The 22,507-nt window shown below is 42.3% G+C and overlaps 1 protein-coding gene across 1 annotated transcript in view; it reads left to right on the forward strand.

The window, feature by feature from the left end:
- dlgap3 (discs, large (Drosophila) homolog-associated protein 3) overlaps positions 1 to 22,507 on the forward strand; it is a 126,681-nt gene that overhangs the window by 26,517 nt on the left and 77,657 nt on the right. The window contains exon 2 of the mRNA XM_069176282.1: positions 16,691 to 16,762. The gene's annotated coding sequence lies outside the window, so the exon portion shown is untranslated. The remainder of the gene's footprint in view (positions 1 to 16,690; positions 16,763 to 22,507) is intronic.

Here is a 22,507-nt window from a genome sequence, read left to right on the forward strand (position 1 = left end):
GCACAGGAGTAAGTGTCTGTTTGCTCTGATCATCGGACAGCACCTGAATCCCCCTTCCTCCTAAACAATTTATTCGACTGTATTCAGGCGAGAGTGTAAATCAGCATTTGAACTTCTCTTTCTTTTTCGATTCTTTGCACGTCTACTTCCATCCCTTTTTTTCAGTAAAAACATGTGCAGCACCATGTGCACCTGTCTGAACGTGCATGCTGTCATCTCCTTATGTATGATTCATCACCTTCAAGATGTCAGGCTTTTTGCCATCCAGAACAGGTGTGGTCAGATGACATTTTGTACAAACCGCTTTGTTTCAAGCGTGTACAGTGGCCTAAACTCTACAACAATGTTGTATGACACGGCATGAAATGGCACAACAGAAAAACAGGGGCCTCCTCATTGAGATGGAAGCACTTTTTTTTGACACAACACCAGCTCTGCTTGCAAGAGCGGTGGAAATGTCTTATCATAAAGGGCAGTGAGAAATACCCTGGATGCCGACCTCATGAGAGATAGCTTCTGCGGCCCGTTAGTGCGCTGAGTCAATAGTAACTCCATTCATGTGGGAAACACTTGATAGGGAAGCGATGAGGATATTTTTCATCGCACATCCAGGACAAATTGATGGCTTGTGATGCGCCCATAGCCTACTGAGTGTTTATAATATAGCATTTGCACTTCACTGCCCCGATCCTGCGACCCCCAACAGGAATTGATTTCTGCCGCTCTGCTGCCCTTTCATGTTTCTATCTTCTATATTCTTCCCTTTTCCCCCTCATCATTTCTTCCCACATTTCTTTTTCTCTTTCTCTTTGTACTTTCCTTTACACACACACACACACACACACACACACACACACACACACACACACACACACACACACACACACACACACACACACACACACTCACACACTCACTCACACCAATGTCTTCATGATTCTGTCTTTTTTTGTGCTTCATCTTATTCGCTCTTTTGCCCCTTTTGCTCCCTCTGGCCCTCTTGTCATGCCTGCTTGTTTTATTGCTTCATACAGTATCTCAAAGCCCCCAGCCAGTCTTTGCTTCTCAATTCCTCCCCACACAATCTGCTTCCAGTTTCATCTTTCACCGCTGTCGCCCTGTCCTAATTTTTTTTTATCTCCTCTTCCTCTTTCCCTGTCTCCTGTGTTTACATCCTCCATCTGTCTGATCACTCGATCGTCTCCTTTCAGTCTCCTCTCCCTGTTTATCCTTCCCTCCTATATTGTTTCTTATTTCCTACCTCTCCTCTCTGTTTGCGCCTCCACCGCCAAGTGTTATCCCTTCCTCCTCTTCTCCGTCTGTCTCTGTGTGCTGGGTCCTGTCCCTAGCCCACAGTTTCGTTGGCAAACGGATTATCTATTCAAAGACACACATAACCATCTCCAGATCTCTTTATTTAACCAGCTACCGCTATTTTATAGATGTCATTTCTTCAGACTGTTTCTGCCATGGAGATACCCTCTGGCAAACACAAATATGTGCATGTTTTGCTGCAATTGATTCTCTTTTTTAGATGTCTTTCCACATATCTCATCATCACCCCTCGGTTTCCTAAATACGTGATTTATGTGGTCCAAGGGAAACTAATTTGTTGCATGTTTTTTCTTAAACTTCTCTTACATATGAGCGACATTTGCTGCAGTGACCCTGCCTCCCAATATTTCTCTCAATGCTGTACCTAGGCCCAAATATTAATTATAGAGATTACATGTGGCCCCCTCTGGTATTAAATACTTATTAGCTTTGATGTAGGATACAATTAAAGTATACTGTATTATTCAATGCAGGTTCTGACTTGGCCCTCTGCACAATATTGGATAGGTTAGCTCAGGTGGTTAAGGCTTTTCAAAACTGCCCTTCTGTGATGAATTATTTAGCATTTTCACAGTGGAAGCCTCCAGTAAAGGTCCGGGCCCGTGACGGCTGGCCCATATTTCTGTCAGGAAAAAGTTGTATCAACTGCATGACTGTGAACTTTGATCATGCCACCAATTGACCCGACCTTTCTCACTAGCTGCGTTAAATACGAGATTTGACATCTGTCCTCATAATAATGGGGTTCTTTTATTGATTTTTCAAGTGTGAGGTGTGCAGTGGTGTAAAGACAAACAAGTACATGGAAAATGCATATATACAATACAATACAATAAATGCTGGAAAAGCGTTAGAGTAATCAGAGATTCAGCTACAGGTTAAACAAGTAAAGAATCTTTTCCAAAATCTGAAGGAGTTTTGAAAAATATGGCTTTCAAAAAACAATCCCTAAGGAACTCTTTCTCTCTTCGCTTTCCTGTGTCTTTAGCGTGTGTAATTTGAATGTGTTCTCATTTCTGCGACTCCAGTTTTTTCAAAGCCATTTGCGTCTAATATAGACACACAAGATGCTTTACATTTAGGCACCAAAAATGACAATGCTATGGTTAGGAAAAGATCCTGGTTTGGGTTAAATGGGACTCTGTTGCAGTTTGGTTAGGTTTAGGCACCAAACCTACTTGGATTTCGAAGAAGAAAAGATCATGACATGGGTTACTTCAAAGAAATCCACAATGACTTGTGATTTTTCATGCACTCAAACACCAGTCTTCCAGGTGAAAGTCCTGGGTTTGTTCCATCCAGTACCCCTTTTTATACTTCGTCAAATTACCTTTTTCGTACAGCCTCGTCACAGTGCCTAAAACATAAGGCACCTTTTGTGTATGTCTTAGACGCCAAAAAGTGCCTTTTACATATGTCTAACGCCAACGACTTTATGAAAATGGCATTATATGACACCCTGAAAATGAGAACAGGCTTGTTCTTCCTGCTTTATGCCCTCCATAACATTTTCAGACTACAACTGCCTGAAATCTTTTGAGATTTAAGATGCCTCATAGTTCACTGACATATTTGTTTTTGGCTACTTGGGGGCATTGAAAATATCGTGGAAAGAGCATTTACATAAAATATCATCACCCTCTAAATTGATAAGTTGTTGCTAATAGTTGCTTATTACAACCAGCAGTTACGGAGGAGCATTACCATTCATTTGGAGTTGTGTTTCCTGCCTGCTATTCACTCGCTCTCAGCAATATTCTGGGTCTCCACCAACTACTGAGGAAATCTGGCTCTTTACCTGCTGAATGCTTCACTGTGTTTACAAGGTAGTATGTCTTTCTGCTGTTCGGTGCTGAGCAGGTACCGTACAGTTTTGTTTTTGTGTTTTTTTTTTTGGGGGGGGGGGGGGTCAAAACAGCTGTCTGCTTTGGTCTAAAATGGCGCTGTGAGTGGAGTGAGAGTGAAACTGTAAAGCTGCGGCCAGACAGCTATGTAGTAAAGAAAAACAAACTGTTTTTTAAAACTGTGGGGGACTGTGGATTTGATTTGTAATTCTCAGCATGTGCACAACTGAGCAACCTCTTCAGCTTGTTTTTATATTGTCATAAAAGTTCTGATTGTAAATAAGAAGCCGTAAACCAAGACGGGAAACGTTAGCGCAAGCAGATAATGCCACTTTTGAATTGCTTATGTTTAGTCAGTTATTGACACCATACAGGGTTTTTTTACGTAAAGAAATGTGCAATACAGAATTTTTGGGGGAAATATTACATTGAAACGAATGCTACTCACTGATAAAAACGTTATTTAGTCTGTCGTGGCTCATGTTGCCTGTGGTTTCTGTCAAAGGGCATCATTTTGTGAGTTGTTTCTAATCAAGGGTTTGAAATAAGATATTTAGTAAACAATATTCATTTTATTTACACTTTCATTCATAAAACAGGTGAACTGAGCTGTAAAATGTATCTCTTTTCTATTGGTTTTGTGTCAAAAGTGTGTGTGTCTGTTGACACAAATCTGTTGGCAGTCACATTATGGCGACCCGGGGGTGCGTGTGTTTGTACCTCCACAGTTTAGTTTGAATTCTTTCAAGGTTAACAATCCAAATCATGTCCCACCTTCTCACATCTATATTTGCACATCAACGATTTAATGAGCTTCACTGATAAAGGAGAAGTCTTTTCAAAGCAGTATTTTCTGAAACAAGGCAATTCCCTGATGTTTTTCAAAAATGCATGAGTTAGTTTTCCACTTGATATATTTGATTGTTGCTACATCTTTGGTATATGCAGAGCACAACGCATACTAATCCAGCAAAGCAAATGTATAATTCAAAAGGAATATTTTCAAAGCTGTGAGACCTGAGGCAGCATATTTGCTCCATGGATTTTTGATGCCAGCGTTGTGCTATATGTATCTGACGGTGCGATGTATACAAATCAAGAAAAAAAACCTCTTTGTGCATGTGTGCGCCTGTGGGGGTGAATTATTGTAACGTGCAGCATCCCTAAATCCATGCAATCTCCATGTCATTATAAAGCTGCCCTTGCATGGCATGTGCATGTGTGTCTTTCTCTGCTCCTCTGGTTATTACATATTGCATATATTAGAGGATGGATGGCATGCTACTGTGAGAGATTCACAGCTGAGGGAGCAGGAATGGCAAAGAAAGTGATGAAGATGGATGGAGGAGTGTAGTGAAGGGAGCACGTAGGAGCAGAGGGGAGTGAAGATGTGTTTTTTTTTTTTTTTTTTTTTTTTTTTTTTTGAAGGGATGGGTAGGGTTGTGTATGAGGAGGACGTATATACCGTACATGTGGCCCAGACAGGTGCTGTGGTCACAGCCATAGACCGAGTGAGAGACAGGCAGTGTGAAAAATTGATGTGCCCTACTTACAGCAGCTGAGCAGAGGCAGGAGCGGGAGGCTGAAATGATGTTAGATTTTGGAAGCAAGCAAACCATGTTGTGTTTTTTTTTTGTTTTTTTTTGTGCATTACATCATGCCAATTTGTTTTTGGGCGCGGGTGTGCGCCTGTAACTCGTTCAGCTTCATGTTCTGCTAACATGCAGCGCTGCTTTGTTGCTCTATTCCTTTAACATCTGTGTGTGTGATTTGTTTTCAAACCAGCGGTGCCTCACTGCTGCTGCCCTATTAATTTTACAGGCTTCGCTGTAAACTAGCCAAAATGTAAAGACTTTCTCTCTTCCGCTTGCACACGCACACACACACACACACACACACACACACACACACACTCTGCTCTGGAGGCTGGGGCCACGCCGCTCTCATTAGCCCATCTCATGCTCCTCGGCACTGTTTGACCAAGTGGAGCCCTTTATCTGCTGTCCTCCTATTTAAACGAGGTGGGGAGAGGAGCTGGGTCCCTGAAGGAGTCAGCAGAATGGAAACCGCTGCACGTTAATCAACACTCCCAAACTCCACACAGGAACAACGAAGGAGCTATGCCGCTTTAGCCCGTTTACTCCAAGGAATATCTTAATGACCTAAAAGGATTTATGGGGGTTTACGTTGCTGGCCACATAGGGTGGTGAGTGGTTGAATGTATGCTGTTCTCAGCAGCCAACTTACTGCAGAGTAGTGACCTGAGGGCTGCAGTAACAGAAAGATACCGCACGGCATTTCACTCCAGATTTAGATGGGTATGAATGGATGGAGGAGGTGAAGCTGTCTCTCCGTCATATTGGATTTTCCTTCCACTCAAAAATCACATGTAAATCAGACCACGTTGTTTACATGTCCTCTCTTTCACTCTCCCCCACTTCCTACTCTGCTTGTTATTTATCCCTTTCTGAGATCCACGAGTGACAGCGTTCCCATCTGATTGACAGGACAGTGTTCATCTGTTACCACGGCGCTGGTCTCAGATACGGCAGCGTTTCATTATCCCTCCTAATACTATGTATAACGGGTCCGTGGATACACTGTAATACACACTACTACGTTACCTCGAGCTTTAGGTGACCAAATTAGCCTGTCCAATTTGAAGCTATGAAGCATAATTTAACATGCTGTCATGCAAAATGAAACATAATAAGAACGCACGTTGCTGTTGTGATGGAAAAACACGTTAACATACTCGGTTGTCGTGACTTAGACCGAGCTATTGTGTAAAATGTACTCTCGCAACAGTTGTGGTTGTAAGTGTGCGCTAATGCTTCGAGAGACTCTTAGAACCAACATGCTTCAAGGTGCTTCTTGCTGACGTACACATAAGTAAGATACTGAAACCCTAATTTAACCTTTGACCTTCCGGTGGAAACAAGTGTTTTTTGTCAAGTTGACAGCAAAAGTCGGGTCAGATGTTGATTGCTTATTTAAATGAAAATGTGAACAATACCACCACACAAGCATTTAAAATGACACAATTTTGCACTGAATTTGATTTGTTTCACCTTAGCTGGAAAGAAACAGGTGCTCAAAAATAAGGTAAATAACATAATTACAATATTTTATGGCTGGATCGCAACAAGCATGGCCAGAACTATGAAGTGAGTGTTTGTGAACGAGTGAGTGAGAAATCAAAGTTACACCAGCGTTCGGCCGAATACGGAACATTTAAAGCGTCACACAGCGTCCAGCGATTCAGGGTCCAGCGTTTCTGTCAGGTGGGACGGGGGGTCCCGATAAAAGGGGCAACATTTCAGTTTAGGTAAATCGATATTAGGACGCTTTATTTGACATTATTTCAAAAATATTTTTGGCACAAACGAATAATGAGCCCTGCAGTAGGCATTTAGGGAACATCTGTGTAAATGTAGATACAGAAAATAACTCGATGAATCCCTGTATATACATCAGCCACCCGCTACCACAAGTAAATTCTCATCCTGCGGGAAACACTGCTGCCCCAATCATTAGACCAAAGTGAGTCCCTTCAAGTCTTTCCCGTGTTGAGTTCAACTTTGTTGAACTTTGAGACATCAATTTCAGATGTTCAGGGAACAGAGCATCAGAGAACCCCAGAAGAGAGGAAGCTATTAGCTGACCATTATAAAATAGGAATTGTGCCCTGGGACAGTAAGAAGATAACAGAACAGCCAAACAGCTACTGGGACTGACGAGCTCTAGCATGTTCTCAGCTGGCTCGGAGGTTAGCACATGTTTCACCAATGGCTGAGCTGGTGTTTCAATAACGATATAAAAACCTTTTCACGAAAACAAACTATGCTGCAACACTTTTTTTCCCAGTTATAGTGCCTTTATGGCACTTCACATGTCAAGTTTCTCCTCTGACATCATCAGATATTTGAAAACTTTGGCTGTTGACAAATTTAGTATTTTCAAAAATGTGTTTTTGATTCAAACTAAAATAAGGTATCATCACGTGAAATTAATATTTTATTTTGAACGCACTGACTGATATTTAGGAAAAAGCCTGAATGCCATCATGTCACTGCTCGGTCTATTTTTAGATATTCACATCACTCACTTGCACAACCTGAACAGCTTATCATAACTTGCGTGTTAGTTAGACAGAGTACACGGTAAAACTCAGGTGAGTAAGAGGATAATTTTAGCGCCTGTCATCTCCTCCTAAAGTCTTTATCTGTATTCCATGTGTGTCCATCTGTCTCTCTTTCACAGCGCTCGTTGAATACGCTCATTTCTCTGTGGGTGCAAAGCATGCTGGGTAATTGAAAGGGGGCAACTGGCACAAGTCAAACAGATGGAGATGTAGTGTTGTGTGTGTGTGTGTGTGTGTGTGTGTGTGTGTGTGTGTGTGTGTGTGTGTGTGTGTGTGTGTGTGTGTGCGCATGCGTGCATGTGTGTTGGGGGGAGGCGGGAGGAGGTGGGTTTTTGGCAGGAGTCAAACGGCTGTGGATTTATCAGCTCCCCAGCGAAGGCCAAAAGCAACGCTCGTCAGATCCCACACTCTCATACACACTCTCATACACACTCTCATACACACTCTCATACACACTCTCAGACACACGCTCTCACGCACACTCACACATCTTGCCTCATGCCTTCAATGTTTCTTCGTCCATCATAGCCAGATTCATCTACTTTTTGGCAGCCTATTGTTTTAATTGTTTTCGTCCACCTATCCATTCATGCCCCTGTCTCTTTATAATTTCTCGGATGTACTCAACAATACCTGTCACTCCTTTCTCAAATATCCTCCCTCATTCTCCTTCCCTTACTCCTCTCGCCGTACAGCTGTCTCTTGTAAGGGTACGTGCGCTTGCTTTGACGGCTGCTTGGTGCGTCCTGTGATGGGAACGATTTCTGTTACAATCGTCTTTTTATGAGCATGTACTCCTGGGAAGGATATTCTAGAGTAAGTTTTTGAAATGTTTTTGCACCGGTTGTTGTCTCTGTCAGCTGTAGTATGTTAGTGGTGTTTGCATTGGAAGCTGGGCAGATGCTGTCAGAATTTTATTAGTGTTCTACAAGTGCATGTTTTAATCGGCTGTCATGCACAGCCATGATGTCACTACAACCTCAAAACCCCATGTCATCTTAGTCCACAGACAATTCCAGTAAAGTTTAGTCAAACAAGATGGTTGTGTCCTCTGTGTTGAAAAGAAAAGAAAAAGGCAGTGTTCGTTTGTGCAGTTCCAAAGCTACGTGGAAGAGATGTCCGCACACTCAGATCAATGCAGTATATCACTTTATTTTTTTTAAGGTTTCAGTTTCTGACAGGACTAAAGGTGAAAAAAATAAAACGATATACTGCATGGATCTGTTCGGACACCTAGTGCTCATTGATGGTTCCAACACCTTAGCTAAGATTCAGCCGGTGGAGCGGTGGTCTTCCTGCATTACCTGCAGTTCTAAAGCTGGAATTCCACATGTTTTTACATGGGACACGTGATCACATCTATGTTTACCACATGTTGCAACATATGATAATATGGGGAATACAACATGTTTTTTTTATTGGGATCTACATGTGCTTCACACATTACAGTGTATGTGGTCACACGTGGTCATGTGAGTTTTTGCACGTGAAATGTCGTTTTTGTAAGGGTGGTTTTAATGGTAAGTTTTAGTTTAGTATGAATATGCTGCATTTGTTTTAATTAACTTTTTTATTTAATATAGTCCATACTTAATAAACAGGTCAGAGTGTGACGACGGCTGGAGCATTACTAGCATTTGTGTTATGTAGTGGTGTTATGCATTCGTTATTGTGCCAGCATGTCCGCAGTAGAAATTACGGCTAATTAGACACTTTTGAATGTTTACATTTTTCAAAATAAACTGCATCAAACTGAATATGTATACCCTTACACACCTCGTATCTATCTTTTCCTTCATCTTTGCCATCGGCATTCCCAGTTAGTGACAGATGCCAGGGCAGAAAGGGAGCGGGAAAGGAGAAGACTTCGATAGAAGAAGAAGAAGAAGAAGAAGAAGAAGAAGAAGAAGAAGAGAGGGAGAGGCTTGATGTTTTGTTGCTCTTGGTTTTAAAGGAAGGTCTCTCCTTTATCAACAGTCTAACAGGCTGCTGGGCTCAGTCATCTGGCTTTTTCTTCCACTGTTTACTGCTGGGTGTCAGGGCCCACACAGTTGGTGCCGTGCACACACAGTTTCATACACACACATCTTTCATGCTTCAATGTGTGTGCACAAACAGGCACTTTATTCAACAAAAAAGTGCTGTCGCCCAAAACAAATATTGACAAATATCCACAGTGGATTAGTGAATTTCAAACAGCTGATTTATTCCACAAAGCGTCTCTTCTGTGAAAACGAGAGGTCAGTTTGGTTTCAGCCGTATTACCAGAAAACACCCGGAATGACTCAGAAAAAACTATTTCATCTCCAAGTCTTTTCAAGCTGGCTGTCCTCTCCTTGACTATTCATTTAAGGATTTAAAAAGGAGCTTCTTCAAGGCATAGAGGCAATAATCCAGTTTTTCCATAATCCTGCGTGGCTGTATCAACTCAACCGGTCACTTTCACACACACACACACACACACACACACACACACACACACACACACACACACATGCATATTCACATCAGTGTAGCTGCAGACACACTCACACAGGCATGTACCTGCTGCAGCGTGTTTCTGATAACCCTAAGAAGTGCTCTGCCAGTGTGTGACAATCATTTACCGTCTTTATTGCGATCTTTGCAGCTCCACGTTGGGAAGGATTTGTCACATGTGAATTGAATCTTTGATGGTCTCCGCGCTTTTGAAACACTCTGGGATCTTCTGGCCTTGTCATCGCCTTCTAATTTTTTTCATCTGAAAAGAAAATGAGCAGGTCTGTCAATCAGTCTTAGCTCGCCACCTGGAAATTATATAATTTAGTTTGAAACACTTTGTACACCATCACTTTGTAGTGCAAATGAATGATTGAAATTGTGATTGAGTGTGTATCCCCTGAGGGATTGCCATGTATGTAAAGGGGAATCAAATATGGTGCCAATGATAAATTATTATCATAATATTGTAACACTTGTGTAAGTTTGCATTATTATTTAAATTAAACCTATTGTTGGACGACGGATAAGCAAAAATATTGGGACAATTTCATCAGAGGAACATGTCTACTTTACTGTCTGTCTGTAGGATCACAGGACACTGACAACAAATTCAGAACATTACTTCATTGTTCGTACGTTGTGTCACTCCGCCCAGTCGAATCTACCACCAACCACAGACTGTATATAAAAATGGACGTCGCTTCCAGGTCTTAAAAACGAGGCCAATGCAGAAGTGCCTTTATGTACAATTCCACCGAATGCCACTATGGGTTTTCTCAAAAAACCTTCCGGCTACGTAGACTCCCATTCAGAGTCTTTCAAGAAATACGAAGTCATTAATTTTTTTCCACAAGTTGTCATGCTGTTGTTAGCTCAAGTTACTCCTTCTTATTCGTTTTCTGGCAGTCCATCTGAAAATAATCCTATAATTAATCTGATATTAGGCCTGAAAAAGAGGTATATTTGGGAGCGTGTCTGTTTGATTGACAGGACTGGGATGTAGTGTCCTCGGGTTTGCCATCAGATCGAGTCAGATTCACTACTCGCTCCCCCCCAGCTCATTCAAATATGGTCACTTCCTGGTCTAAACCACTCTGAACTAGCAAAGCTGAACTGTCTAACTCCAGGCTTCATAACGACAGTTACACCACTGTTGATGCTGCACAATATAGTCCCCAATTTACACAAATTCGAGCGATTTTTAACATTATCATTACCATCATTCAAATAGTATAAATCACCCTAAACTTATTTTACAGTACTGCAATAAGATTTTTTTTAAAGTTAGGTCTTGTCGCAGCTCACTAATATGTTGGAGGAGAATATGTTGAGATCCAAATGTCCTAAAATCTTCTTCTCTCGTGAAATTTGCTGGTGACCTCCCTGACAACTTGTTTTCCTTATTTAGCTGAAGGTAACTTTCCCTCTCCTTCCCCAGCTTAATTGTAGTTTAGGATGAGCCATTTGGCTGCACAAGAATTGCTTAATTTTCTCTCTGTAGATTGGCTGAGCTTCATGGATAAGACTTGTGGACAACAAACAGCTCAAACTGTTTTAAAGCGACTCCAGAGAAGACAAAGGCGGAGGCTATGAAAAGCCCTCTTTTCTGTCTCACTTATGCCATACAGCACAGAGATGCAGTAAGGGAAGTGTGCTGTTTTTTTGCTGTCTCATACCTTTTTAAAAGTTCTGCAGCTTCAGAGTCAAACAGGAGTCCATCTCCTGCCTGACTGAAATGCCAGGATGTTATATACTGAGCACACACACACACACACACACACACACACACACACACACACACACACTGCAAAATACCCCAGATACTCCTAAAAGCAGGCAGTTTGAGTGTCAGAGTTTAGAAGTTTAATTGGCCAATGTGTCAGAAGAGGAACAAGGTGTGAGAGAAGTGTGGACGACTGCAGAGAGAAAGTGCATCACCTTCCAAGCTCTGTTTGATTTATATGGTCTTAGCCAAAGATGTGTTCCTGTCTGATTGTCAATCTCCCCTGTGTCTCGAGCATAAGTGAGAAAGGTGTGTGTTCGGTGTGTACCAGATGTCGAGCTAGTGTTGAGTCTTTAATGCCTGGCTTGTTTGTGTTCTTGAAAACAACATGGCTACTTTGTCAGTTTAGGATTTCAGGAATAAATTAAAGTTAGGATTATGTGAAAGGAAAGGCCCAGCTGCTTTTATCACTGACTGTGGAGTCTGACCGGTTGTGGAGTTAAAGTGATTGCGGCTAATCTCAGGCCTAGTTGGTGATTTATGAAGCTTTTAGCTTCAGAGGCTGAACCTGAGCTTCTTTAAACTTCACCCATACTGTTCAATTAACTGCCCCGTTATTTTATTCTCAAAACTGGACATCATTTTAATCAGTAAACTACTGAAGGCGAGGTAAAAGTTATCAAAACTTGCAAGGTTACTATGTGTCAGTTAGCAAGTTCGGTTATAGCGAGACAACAAGGAAAATAAAACAGTACGCTCAACTTTTGTTTTTTCACATCTGTAAATGTTCACCGTTTGTGGGACAGTTTGTGAGAGGATTTTATGATGGCACTCAGCTAGCTCATAAGAAATAATGACTTCCCCGATCTTTGAGCTCCAGCTCTGCCTCTTAAAAGATCAGCACACGTTAGAGTGCTTTCTATTAGTCAGCAGTGGGGATTGGATGTCAAAGTGCATCGAAGTTTGCCACAACAAAATCGTATCACTGCTCGAGCTGGGAATCGTTTGAAACTCTTCAATACCAGTAGGCCCACCTGGGACCTTAACTTTGGTACAGGGTCCTAATCCAGATATCATTTGAATTTATTGCAGTGTTTCCCTGAGGTTGGTGTGGGGTTATTTGTGTTGGTGGATGTCGTGGCGTGTGACAAATGTTTATGCAGAGGCTCATGCAGTTTAGGGGGGAGAGGTTATTTTCTGTGTCTATAATTTACAAATTTCCCCTCAGCCTGCCACCTCCATCGGTAGAAGCTACAACTACGAATGTTCACTAAACCCCTCACATCCAGGCTATCCTACAATTTACCAATGTTCCGTAAACGCCTCACATGCATCGAAAGACGGTTGCTAGGCGGCTGTGCACAGAGAAACCTCTTGTCCTTATTCAGGTGCTGCAATGCAAAAAAAAAAAAAAAAAGAGTGAAATAAGGAGTTTTAATGTCAGGTTTAGCTAAGTTGAAAGCAAGTGATTTTAGCCATCTTGTCGAGCCACCCAAGTAGACCCTATGTGTGGGAAACACTGTATTGGCTCACTGGTGCTGATGAGATGTACTCCTTATAAGTTATCAAAGTCCGGTACCCAGTCCTACTTATTACATAATGTCACTGTTTTACATGCTTTTATGACCACGTGTTTAAGATACAGTTTTGTACTTTGTGGAGAGTAGTATTAAGCTTAGGTGTTGGATGGCATCAGTGGAAATGTCTTTTGTATATTATTACAAACCTAGTTATTGTGTTTATGTGAGCATTTCTGCACAGGCACAAGCGGGTAGGAGGACTCCCTGAAGGAAAGATCTCATTCCAAGGCCTTGCCTGTCGATATTACTGCTACAAATCAGACCTCCCACACCACTGAGAGCAGCAAATACTACGCACTCACATGCACAAGCACACTCTCACCGACTCCATTGACTAAGGGAAAGTTTTATTTCCCACCTCTGCCGCTACAGCGCCCCTGCTACAGTTTGGACCGTGCCAGAGTAGTTGCACTTCTCTTTGCTTTTTTTTTTTTTTAATGTAGTATGTGTATAATGTGCTTATGCAGGCACATGTGTGTTTATGCCTGTGTTTTGTTTGTCCGCATGCATGTACATGCACACTTCTGTACACGTGTGTTTTATGTGCTCTGGTTTGGCCTGTTTGCTCAGTTGGGAAAACAGATTGCTCTCTATCTGGGCAGAGATGGGCAGTGTAGCAACATAGGACACAGAAGTGCTTATCATTTGACACATTTTGACACTTGCCATTTACAGAGCACTTAGAACCATACAAAAAAAAAAAAAAAAACAGATGCATTTCTAATGCTCTGTGTGACCTTTTGCATATTGTGCTTCAGATTGCAGTGGTCTGAGACGCCCATTTCAGCATCACATCATGGAATACATTTGTGCAAATCTAGTGATGTATAATGTCACTGTATCTAATTTTATAAGACGTTTATTTCAACATGTAAATGTTATTTTATTATTGGCTTAAAGCAGTTTTCCATCTCTCTTATTAGAGTACAGTATTTTCCATAAACCATAATAGCGCTGTGATCGGCGAGTTAATCCAGTTCTCAGTGATAATAGCTGCTCATCCCACCAGCGGATCACACTGAATTGACAAAAGATTCACAGATAAACCTGGATAGTGAGGAAGAAGGGCCTTTGTCATCATCATCCATCTGTTTTCTAGATTTTCCTGACCTCAGTGTTGTCTCTTTTCTGACTATATACTGTCAGTGTTTGTCTGTAAAAAGGGGAAAAAAGAGAGACAGTAGAAAGCAAAGAAATATAAAGGTGCAACTGATGGAGAGAGAGACAGTGAGAGACAGAAAGAGTCCACTGAGACTCACTGAGTTTCTTCCCACCTGTTAATGTGACCGGACAGAGAAGGTGTGAGACAGACTGATGTCACGGTTGTGTCCGTCACATGTACTTCCCTCAAAGTTGTGAAGTTGAACACCCTAACTTCATTGCATAACTCTCGTCCTTGTTTGAAAATTGCGTATTACATAAGCAAGTTAACAAACCGGTTATGATCAACAACATTCAGTCAGAGACAAAGACTTCATCAAATTGCCTCCGATTCATTTCAGATTTGATTGACATGAATGCTGAAGTGAAACATACTATAATTACTATGATACCGGAAGCTGGATGTGAAGAAAGGACTTTGCTTTGGCGGCAGCATCTTAAATATGGAGTGAATGTATTATGTAGTTTGAAACACTTTGCCTCATTGTTCACTGTTCCTTTTTTTTCTGATGCTCTCTGCTTTTGTTCTGCGTCTGCTGTTAAAAATTTAGGAGGACTGTTATGCGCTGAATTGAATGACGTGTATTGTCGCCTTGATTCAGTTCAGATTTGAATACACGTACAGATTTGTGCTTCATGGTGACGCGGGGGCTTTCAACAGCATAATAAAAGCATGATATAAACAGAATAATTCATCGGCTGAAGCGCTGTCAAAATGCTGCCTGTTTGTTGACAAAACCTACTGTTCTTAGTCCAGTATGCAATATTATTTTAAGAATACATTATTGCCACTTCTGTATGAGTGTTTGTGTGTGTCACCCTCGCAATAAACGTTCAAGCCTTAGATCTCTGACATAAAAACAAAAGTCTTCAGGAATTAAAGGAAGCAGACCCAGGAAGAAGTCCGGGTCCTCCGTCAGTCGCTCCACACCGTGATCCATGGGGAGAGATGGATGCTGGTGGTGCAGCAGTCTTCTTCCAATTGATTTGGCTAAGTGGCTATTCATTTTAATTAGCTAAAGAATGGACTGGTTGAATACGACGGACGCTGGATCGTTTGACTTCATCAGGTTCAGAAAGAGTTTACAGGAGAGAGCGGGTCCCCTGTTGCCGTGAATTAAACCATGTGCCCCTCTGGCTTTCTATTACGAGGGATACAAAGTGAGTGAAGCTGAATGACAGATCAAATCAAGTTTAAAAAGTGAAAGATGCAAGACAGAGAGCACAACAGATAGTGCTGCTGATTCTTTGTAGTCTGAAGGATTTCCGTGACTCCCAGCATGTTCTTACTTCTCATCTGTGACTTTTCTATCTGACATGAGATTTTTTTTATTTTTTTATTTTGTTTTTTATTGTACTCTATTAATCCCCGAGGGGAAATTCTTTTGCTACAGCAGCATCCCGAGGGGGAGCTGCTGCAAGAGGCTGCCACGACCGCGGCGCCAACTAACCTGAGGTGCATGTTTTTGGGTGATGGGAGGAAGCCGAAGAACCCGGAGAGAACCCACGCAAGCACAGGGAGAACATGCAAACTCCACACAGAAAGGCCCAGGACCGGATTCGAACCCTGAACCTTTTTGCTGTGAGGCGACAATGCTAACCACTGCACCACCGTGCCGCCCTTTATTTATATTTTTCAAGCCATCCATATTTTCTTAATTCTTGTAAACATGTGAGGCGAGCTGCTTTCACATATACTGCCTTGCTTATCCGGAGCAGGTAAAAAGGGTTAGATGAGAATACAAATATTTTGTTTCGCATATAACAGGGCAGACACATTTGGGGCCCATTGGTAGACCTTATTTTTTTGGGCATTTGAAAAGCTCATTCTTTTTCTCCTTATTCTGAAATGCTTTAAAATCTAAACTGTAACGATAATGAACTGGAACTTTTGTGCAGCTAAAATGTTACTAATATGTTTGACAGCTATGTACAGGGTACGGGTGTTTAGCTTCTCAATTAAATCACATTGGCCTCGGTCTTATATATGAAGAAGTATGGCCTCCTCTCTCTCTCCTGCTGATGCTCATGTGTTGTTGGTGTGTTTTACGACTTTGTGTTGACAGTCAAGATGAGAGACCGAGGCAGTGACATACTGTCAGAAGACTGAAGATGTCCAGTTTTTGACGATAATCTCTGCAAAATAACCAAATTACTATTAAGTGGTGGTTAATACTCCCGCCTGACAGCAAGAAGGTTCTGGGTTCAAACCTTGGCTGGGGCATTTCTTTGTGGAGTTTGCATGTTCTCCATGTGCCTGCACGGGTTTTCTCCGGGTACTCTGGCTTCCTCCCACCGTCCAAAGACATGCATGTTAAGTTCATCTATGATTCTGAATTTCCCTGTGGGTGTGAATGTGGGCATTAATTGTCTGTCTTTTTGTTCTGGCCCTGTGACGGCGACCTGTCTGGGGTGAACCCAGTCTACGTCCAAAGTCAGCTTGGATAGGCTACCAGCCCCGTCCATGACCCTGTTCGGGATAAAGCGGGTACAGGTAATTGAAGGAAGTTAATTTTCTGTAAAACATTTTACATTCTAATGAAATGTAATTTCACAGAACATAAACATTCATTTTTGGCCCTCAGGAAAACAAATTGCATCTCTGGTATATCATGTGAGGACTAAAAAACTTTACATTGAAATGCGAGAACAAGTGTGAGCAATTCATGCCTTTTAATTTTTGCTCAATTAGCTACACAATCTGCCAGTATCAAATGAAAGACCTTAAAAAGGGAGATGAGAGTAGTAGATCTGTCGCTGTCGTCACTGTAAACTGCTTATGTGCAGTGCGTGAATGGAAAGCTTGACAGGCATAGCAACAGGGGAGGGGGGGGGTATAACACTACAGAGGGTCAGGAACTTGAAGAATATGTGTTATGAGTTTCCGCAAACATCATTAGAATTGCACTGCTTTACTCTCTGTCTGTTAACAGGGTGAGTACAACCCACACCTCCAGAGGAGATCTGGGCTGTAGGTCTGGAGAGGTAACAGGACGTTTCTGAACAATGGTTTGGAAACATGGCAGGTGGGAAATCCTCAAAAGCCTCTGTTGCACAGGCCTGTTAGCATGCACATTTAACCAGCTGTTCGCTGTAGGTTGACAGAAGGTATGTGACATAAGAAACTGGGAACATCTTGTGTTATCTTTTACGCTGACATCCAAACAAGAACCGTGAAGACACTCCGTCTTCACAGAAGCCAGACGTTTAAGCTCACTACTACTTGTTAGTGTAAGCAGATGGTTGAGAAAAAAAAAGGCTTAACGAGGTTTGAGATGGATAATTGCAGAAAACATGCATCTAGCATCTCTGAATAGCATCTTTACAACACCCTCAACAAAACCAGCAGTGCCTCAAAGCTCCATCGAGGCTAATTGTTAAATTCAAAAATAACATCGAGCTTAAATATTTTAATTGCAGGAAATGTTGATAAAACCTGATTTTACATAAAAATGTGCTGGGAATTGAGGGTTAAGCTATCTCAGACTAAACAAAGGAGATTTAACCATCAGTGGAGCGATGGAAGGTGGAAGAGCACAGCTTTATTCAGGGGAAGGAGAAGAAAGGAACCACACAGAGAGAGATAGCTGGAGAAGCTATAAGCAAAAGTCGAACGGGGAGGCAGACTTAGCAGAGCAGATGGTTTCAGCGTTTTTGCCCGAGGGGCTCCATACTCCCAGAAATGACTACAAGGAAGGAGAGAGAGACAGAGAGAGATGATGAGTTGAAACGCTAACTACACATCTGCCCTTCCTCTCCTGCAGTGCTTCAGAAGTGTAGAGAGAGCAGCATAGAGAATAGTGGAGGAGTTTTGACAGGCATCACCAACACTGTGCCGCAGTGTTCACAGCAATCACAGTTGACACATGGCAGCCGTCATCTCATGATGTGTTTTATCAATGAGCTTTCTGCATACATTTTGCTGAACCTATTGGATACTCTCCTTTTCCTGTCAAACAGATGTGCGGTGACTTTTAGATGCATGCATGTATATTTTAAAAGATCTAGTTCGACGTTTACGGGATCGGTTCAACCCCGATCCCAAAATCCTGCAGGACCAAGTTTGACAGACAATTTCCTTCATGAAAAAACACACACACACACACACACACACACACACACACACACACACACAGAGTCACCTATACTGTGCCGGGCTAAATGAATGGTGAATGATAGATGAGTGCAAGGCTTGGTAGTGTTGCCATCTGTTCCGACATAAGACAGAGAGAGTGGAGGCCTCGCGGTTCATTGAGCTTCAGGTCCATCACAGCATTCAGCTCACCTACTGTACACGCTCCACTGGCACCTGGAAGGATCTGCGTGTGTGTGTGTGTGTGTGTGTGTGTGTGTGTGTGTGTGTGTGTGTGTGTGTGTGTGTGTGTGTGTGTGTGTGTGTGTGTGCGTGCGCAAGAGAGAGTCTGCTTTATAAGACAGAGAATATAGAGAATGATCATCATGTCAAATATGGTAATATGTAGTTCATTTTTTTGCAGCAGAATCTCGACCCACAAGTTGATCCAAAGTCAATTGGCTTCTCTCATTGAGAATCCCTCAGCGTCGCACTGCCACACAGTCAATTTTCTCAGACTCTCCCCATCACTGTTGGCGCCTCCTCGTGTACATATGCGCCCTAACTGCCTCGCCGTCTCTATTGCACGCCCTGCTATTTGCTCTTTACACCACGATAGCCACTCTGGACACAATTGCCATCAATCGCTTCATTTCTACGTTTTTGGTCCCATTTTTGAGGAGTCACAGGTTCTGGTCTGGCATGTGCCAGTTGAAGGAGAAAAGTGTGATGGGAAACACAATGGTGTAAAATACAGAGTGAAATTTGATCCATTGTTACTTTGCTGATCTGTATTGTCCAACACGTTTGATTCACCTCGCACACAATATGACACGATGACAGTGTGAACAGCCACTCCATTGCAAATGAACCAACAACACCACAAACACAAACACAAAAACAACCTAGCAAAGTCATAAACAGTGTAACAGTGTCATTGTGAGTGCTTCGTCTGTTGTTATAGTGTTTTCGCTCTCTCTCTCTCTCTTACTCCTTCCTCCTCCTCCTCCTCCTCATGATGACTGGAAGGTTATCGGAGGAGTGTCATACCCAAAAGCTAGCAGACAGCTTTGCCCTTTACAACAAAGTATCGGTGCTAATTAGAGACTATGAGTATGTCACTGGACTTAAATATGTCTCTGTGACTACTCATGCATGGCTTTATGAGCCTCTCACATTCAAACACAGGAGTGTGTTTGTTCCACTCATCATCTCAATGGGACCTTTGAGATCTGGTCCTGGGTGTTATGAGGCCACCTCTCCGGGCGGCCACACATGACCTGAAAATGTCTTTTATTCATCTTGCAGGAATGTCTCATTTGTTTTTTTTTTTGTGTTTTTTTTTATCCATGTTTTCTTTTCCCACAACTCTACATTGTACTTTGCACATGGCCGACATGCCCTTTTTTTTTTATTATTTCAGAAGAGACTTTGTCGCGACTTCTTAGCTGTAGAGCGTCGTCTGTTTGCTTCGTACGTCCTTCAAAGGAATTGGAAGAGTTGCACAGACTCGTCTGTCCTTCATAATTTTCTGCACGGACAACGGACTGTCCTCTGAGCCCCGGACCTCCGTTCACTGTTGCCACCTCCCGCCAGGCGTTCCCTTCTCAAGCAGCACATACGGTAGGCCGGCAATATGTAGTCTACAGCGATAGTGGCGGCAGATTACTTTCATTTCTTTGTCTTTTTTTTTTACAGAATGGGACCTCAGTGGGTGAATGTCAGTGTTGCTGGTTGAAAGAACAACCAATTAGCTTAACTAGCCACCTAATTAAGCGAACAACCTCTTTGCTAAATTAGCCAGCTAATGAAGCAAACCGGTAAGGGATCTCGAATATACACTTGATAGCCGCGTACCTTCTCAGATGGAATCTGTATGTCTAAGTTAACACCATTTTTTTCCACTATCAGCCTACCTACTTTTTCAATTCAGTTTAATATTACAAAAGAAAAGGCTTCTGAATGCTGACTAACCAGTGTTAAGCCACTATAACACAACCTCAACGAATACTGACTGAGCTGGAGGCTAAACTTCACCAAACCCAGTGATAAGGCTACTACATTACAATGTTGGAAAGTAAGTCATGTAAACTGATGCAGTGAATATGATAATCAGGAATGTAATTTGTGATCCAAACAAGTTAATGTCACTAATGAGGTACTCCTTGGCCTTTCAGAAGGGCCCTGTTGCTCTTGTAGTTTTGGGTTTTTGGAAAAGCTAGCAAACAAGACACCATTCAAACTCTTTGAAGAGAGAGTATCACTCACTGCTGGGTACATTTGCTAAGCTGCGTACCTGCTATATTTAAGTTTAGGCGCTTAAAAAAAACATCATGTGCACTTTCTGTGTGAAGGTGGAAATGCTTTGACTTATTAATCACTTGAAATCCACACTGTAAATGACAGCAAGCTGCATATCCCCATTAGCTACCAAGCTTAATTCAAGGGAGGAGAGGTGAAAGCGCAAATGCAAACCACTTTAAATCCAGAAGTGCACAATTGCAAAATGTACTCAAACACAAAACGTATAAAACACATTCCAAGTGTTGTAATGTACTGTTTGGTGCACCCAATTTCGCATGAAGTGCTTCGTCTATTTCAGTTTCACCTTTATGGATTGATATGAGAGCTTTTCCACTGTTGAGAGTCTCCAGACTGAAAGCACAGAATCACTAGTGGCTACAACATTGTATGCTGTTGTACTGAGGCTGCAACCAAAGTGCTGTGAGTGTGTAACAATACGTGACAAAAATGGAGGACATTTTGTTGAGAGGGAGGTGTTGGGGGGGGGGGGGCAACACTTTACAATACAGTTCGCTCAGCAGTGCCAAGTCCATCACTTTTGGCGTGGATTTCTCTTTAAGAGAGGGCTTGATCCCATTATGACAGGATTGTGTCCAGGTTTAGAGAGAAATATCTTCAAGTGGCAGCCAGGGCACTTCAAGATGAAATCTGTCTCATTGGATTCCAGTTCATAGTGTCTGACAGCATCCATAGTTGCCACCGAATGCGTCGTGGCTGAATGATAACAATCCCCTATTTTTTTTTATTTTTTATTTTTTTTAAAGGGTGTGATGCGGCACCCTGAGTGAGGACTTAGGATGGCATTTTAGGGGGTTCACTCCCTCACTGTCTCGTACTTTTCCAGGTAAACAGACTGGAACTGTAGTGCGTGCTCACCGAATGGGAGGCAGATTGTCACTTCATCACATTCCCGCTCTTTGAGGGTTGCTGCCGTGAAATTTCGTGTGAACCCGTCTCATCAGGCGCAACCCTGTCTCAGCTTGAAACGTGCACTTGTGAAGATGCTAAGCTATCGAAAAAAAACATCAAGATATAAAAGCAACAGGCAAGAGCTGATGAGGGGTTGAGTCTGCAACGAGAATAAGAAACTACTCGTATACCAGGCATCAGCTTAGATTTAAAAGAGATAATTAATTAGAGGACGGCTGCATACAGTTTATCGTGTGAAATGGTTTTGCAGTACATGATTTGAGGAACACGCTGTCATTTTGGTAGCGAACTGTTCCAGAAGAAGTTTAGCCAGCACGGGAGGAATGCATGAATTTCAGGCAAGCAGCAACTTGCGCAGATTCACACAGCAGACAGAGGACTGAGATCAGGTCTGAGAACTCTCACCGGCCAAACATACATATTGTATTTGGTTAGGGAACATTATTAGGGATCATTTTCATATCCAAAAACGATTCGAACCCAAACTAAAACACAGATTGTCTACACACATCTGTCACACATTTAACCACACACACATGCAATGATAATGCAGGCCAACATGCATAGCTATGAAAATATTGGCCTTCAGTATATTGACAGAGACAGTCGAGGATGAAAAATTGATTAGTGAAATGCCGCATGTCATCATATTGGAAATCTAAAGCGTTTCAGCATGTGATTGAAGCAGAAATGACTCCATGATGTGAGTGACACATGGAGAGGGAATGAGATATGTGTGTGTGTGTGTGTGTGTGTGTGTGTGTGTGTGTGTGTGTGTGTGTGTGTGTGTGTGTGTGTGTGTGTGCGTGCGTGCGTGATTGCGTGTGTGTGTGTGTGTGTGTGTGTGTGTGTGTGTCTGCATGCGTGATTGCGTGTGTGTGTGTGTGTGTGTGTGTGTGTGTGTGTGTGTGTGTGTGTGTGTCTGCGTGCGTG

This window comes from Embiotoca jacksoni, unplaced genomic scaffold (assembly GCF_022577435.1).
Source record: "Embiotoca jacksoni isolate LCO1_2020_lvr unplaced genomic scaffold, fEmbJac1.0.p SCAF_7, whole genome shotgun sequence".
Classification (NCBI taxonomy): domain Eukaryota; kingdom Metazoa; phylum Chordata; class Actinopteri; family Embiotocidae; genus Embiotoca; species Embiotoca jacksoni.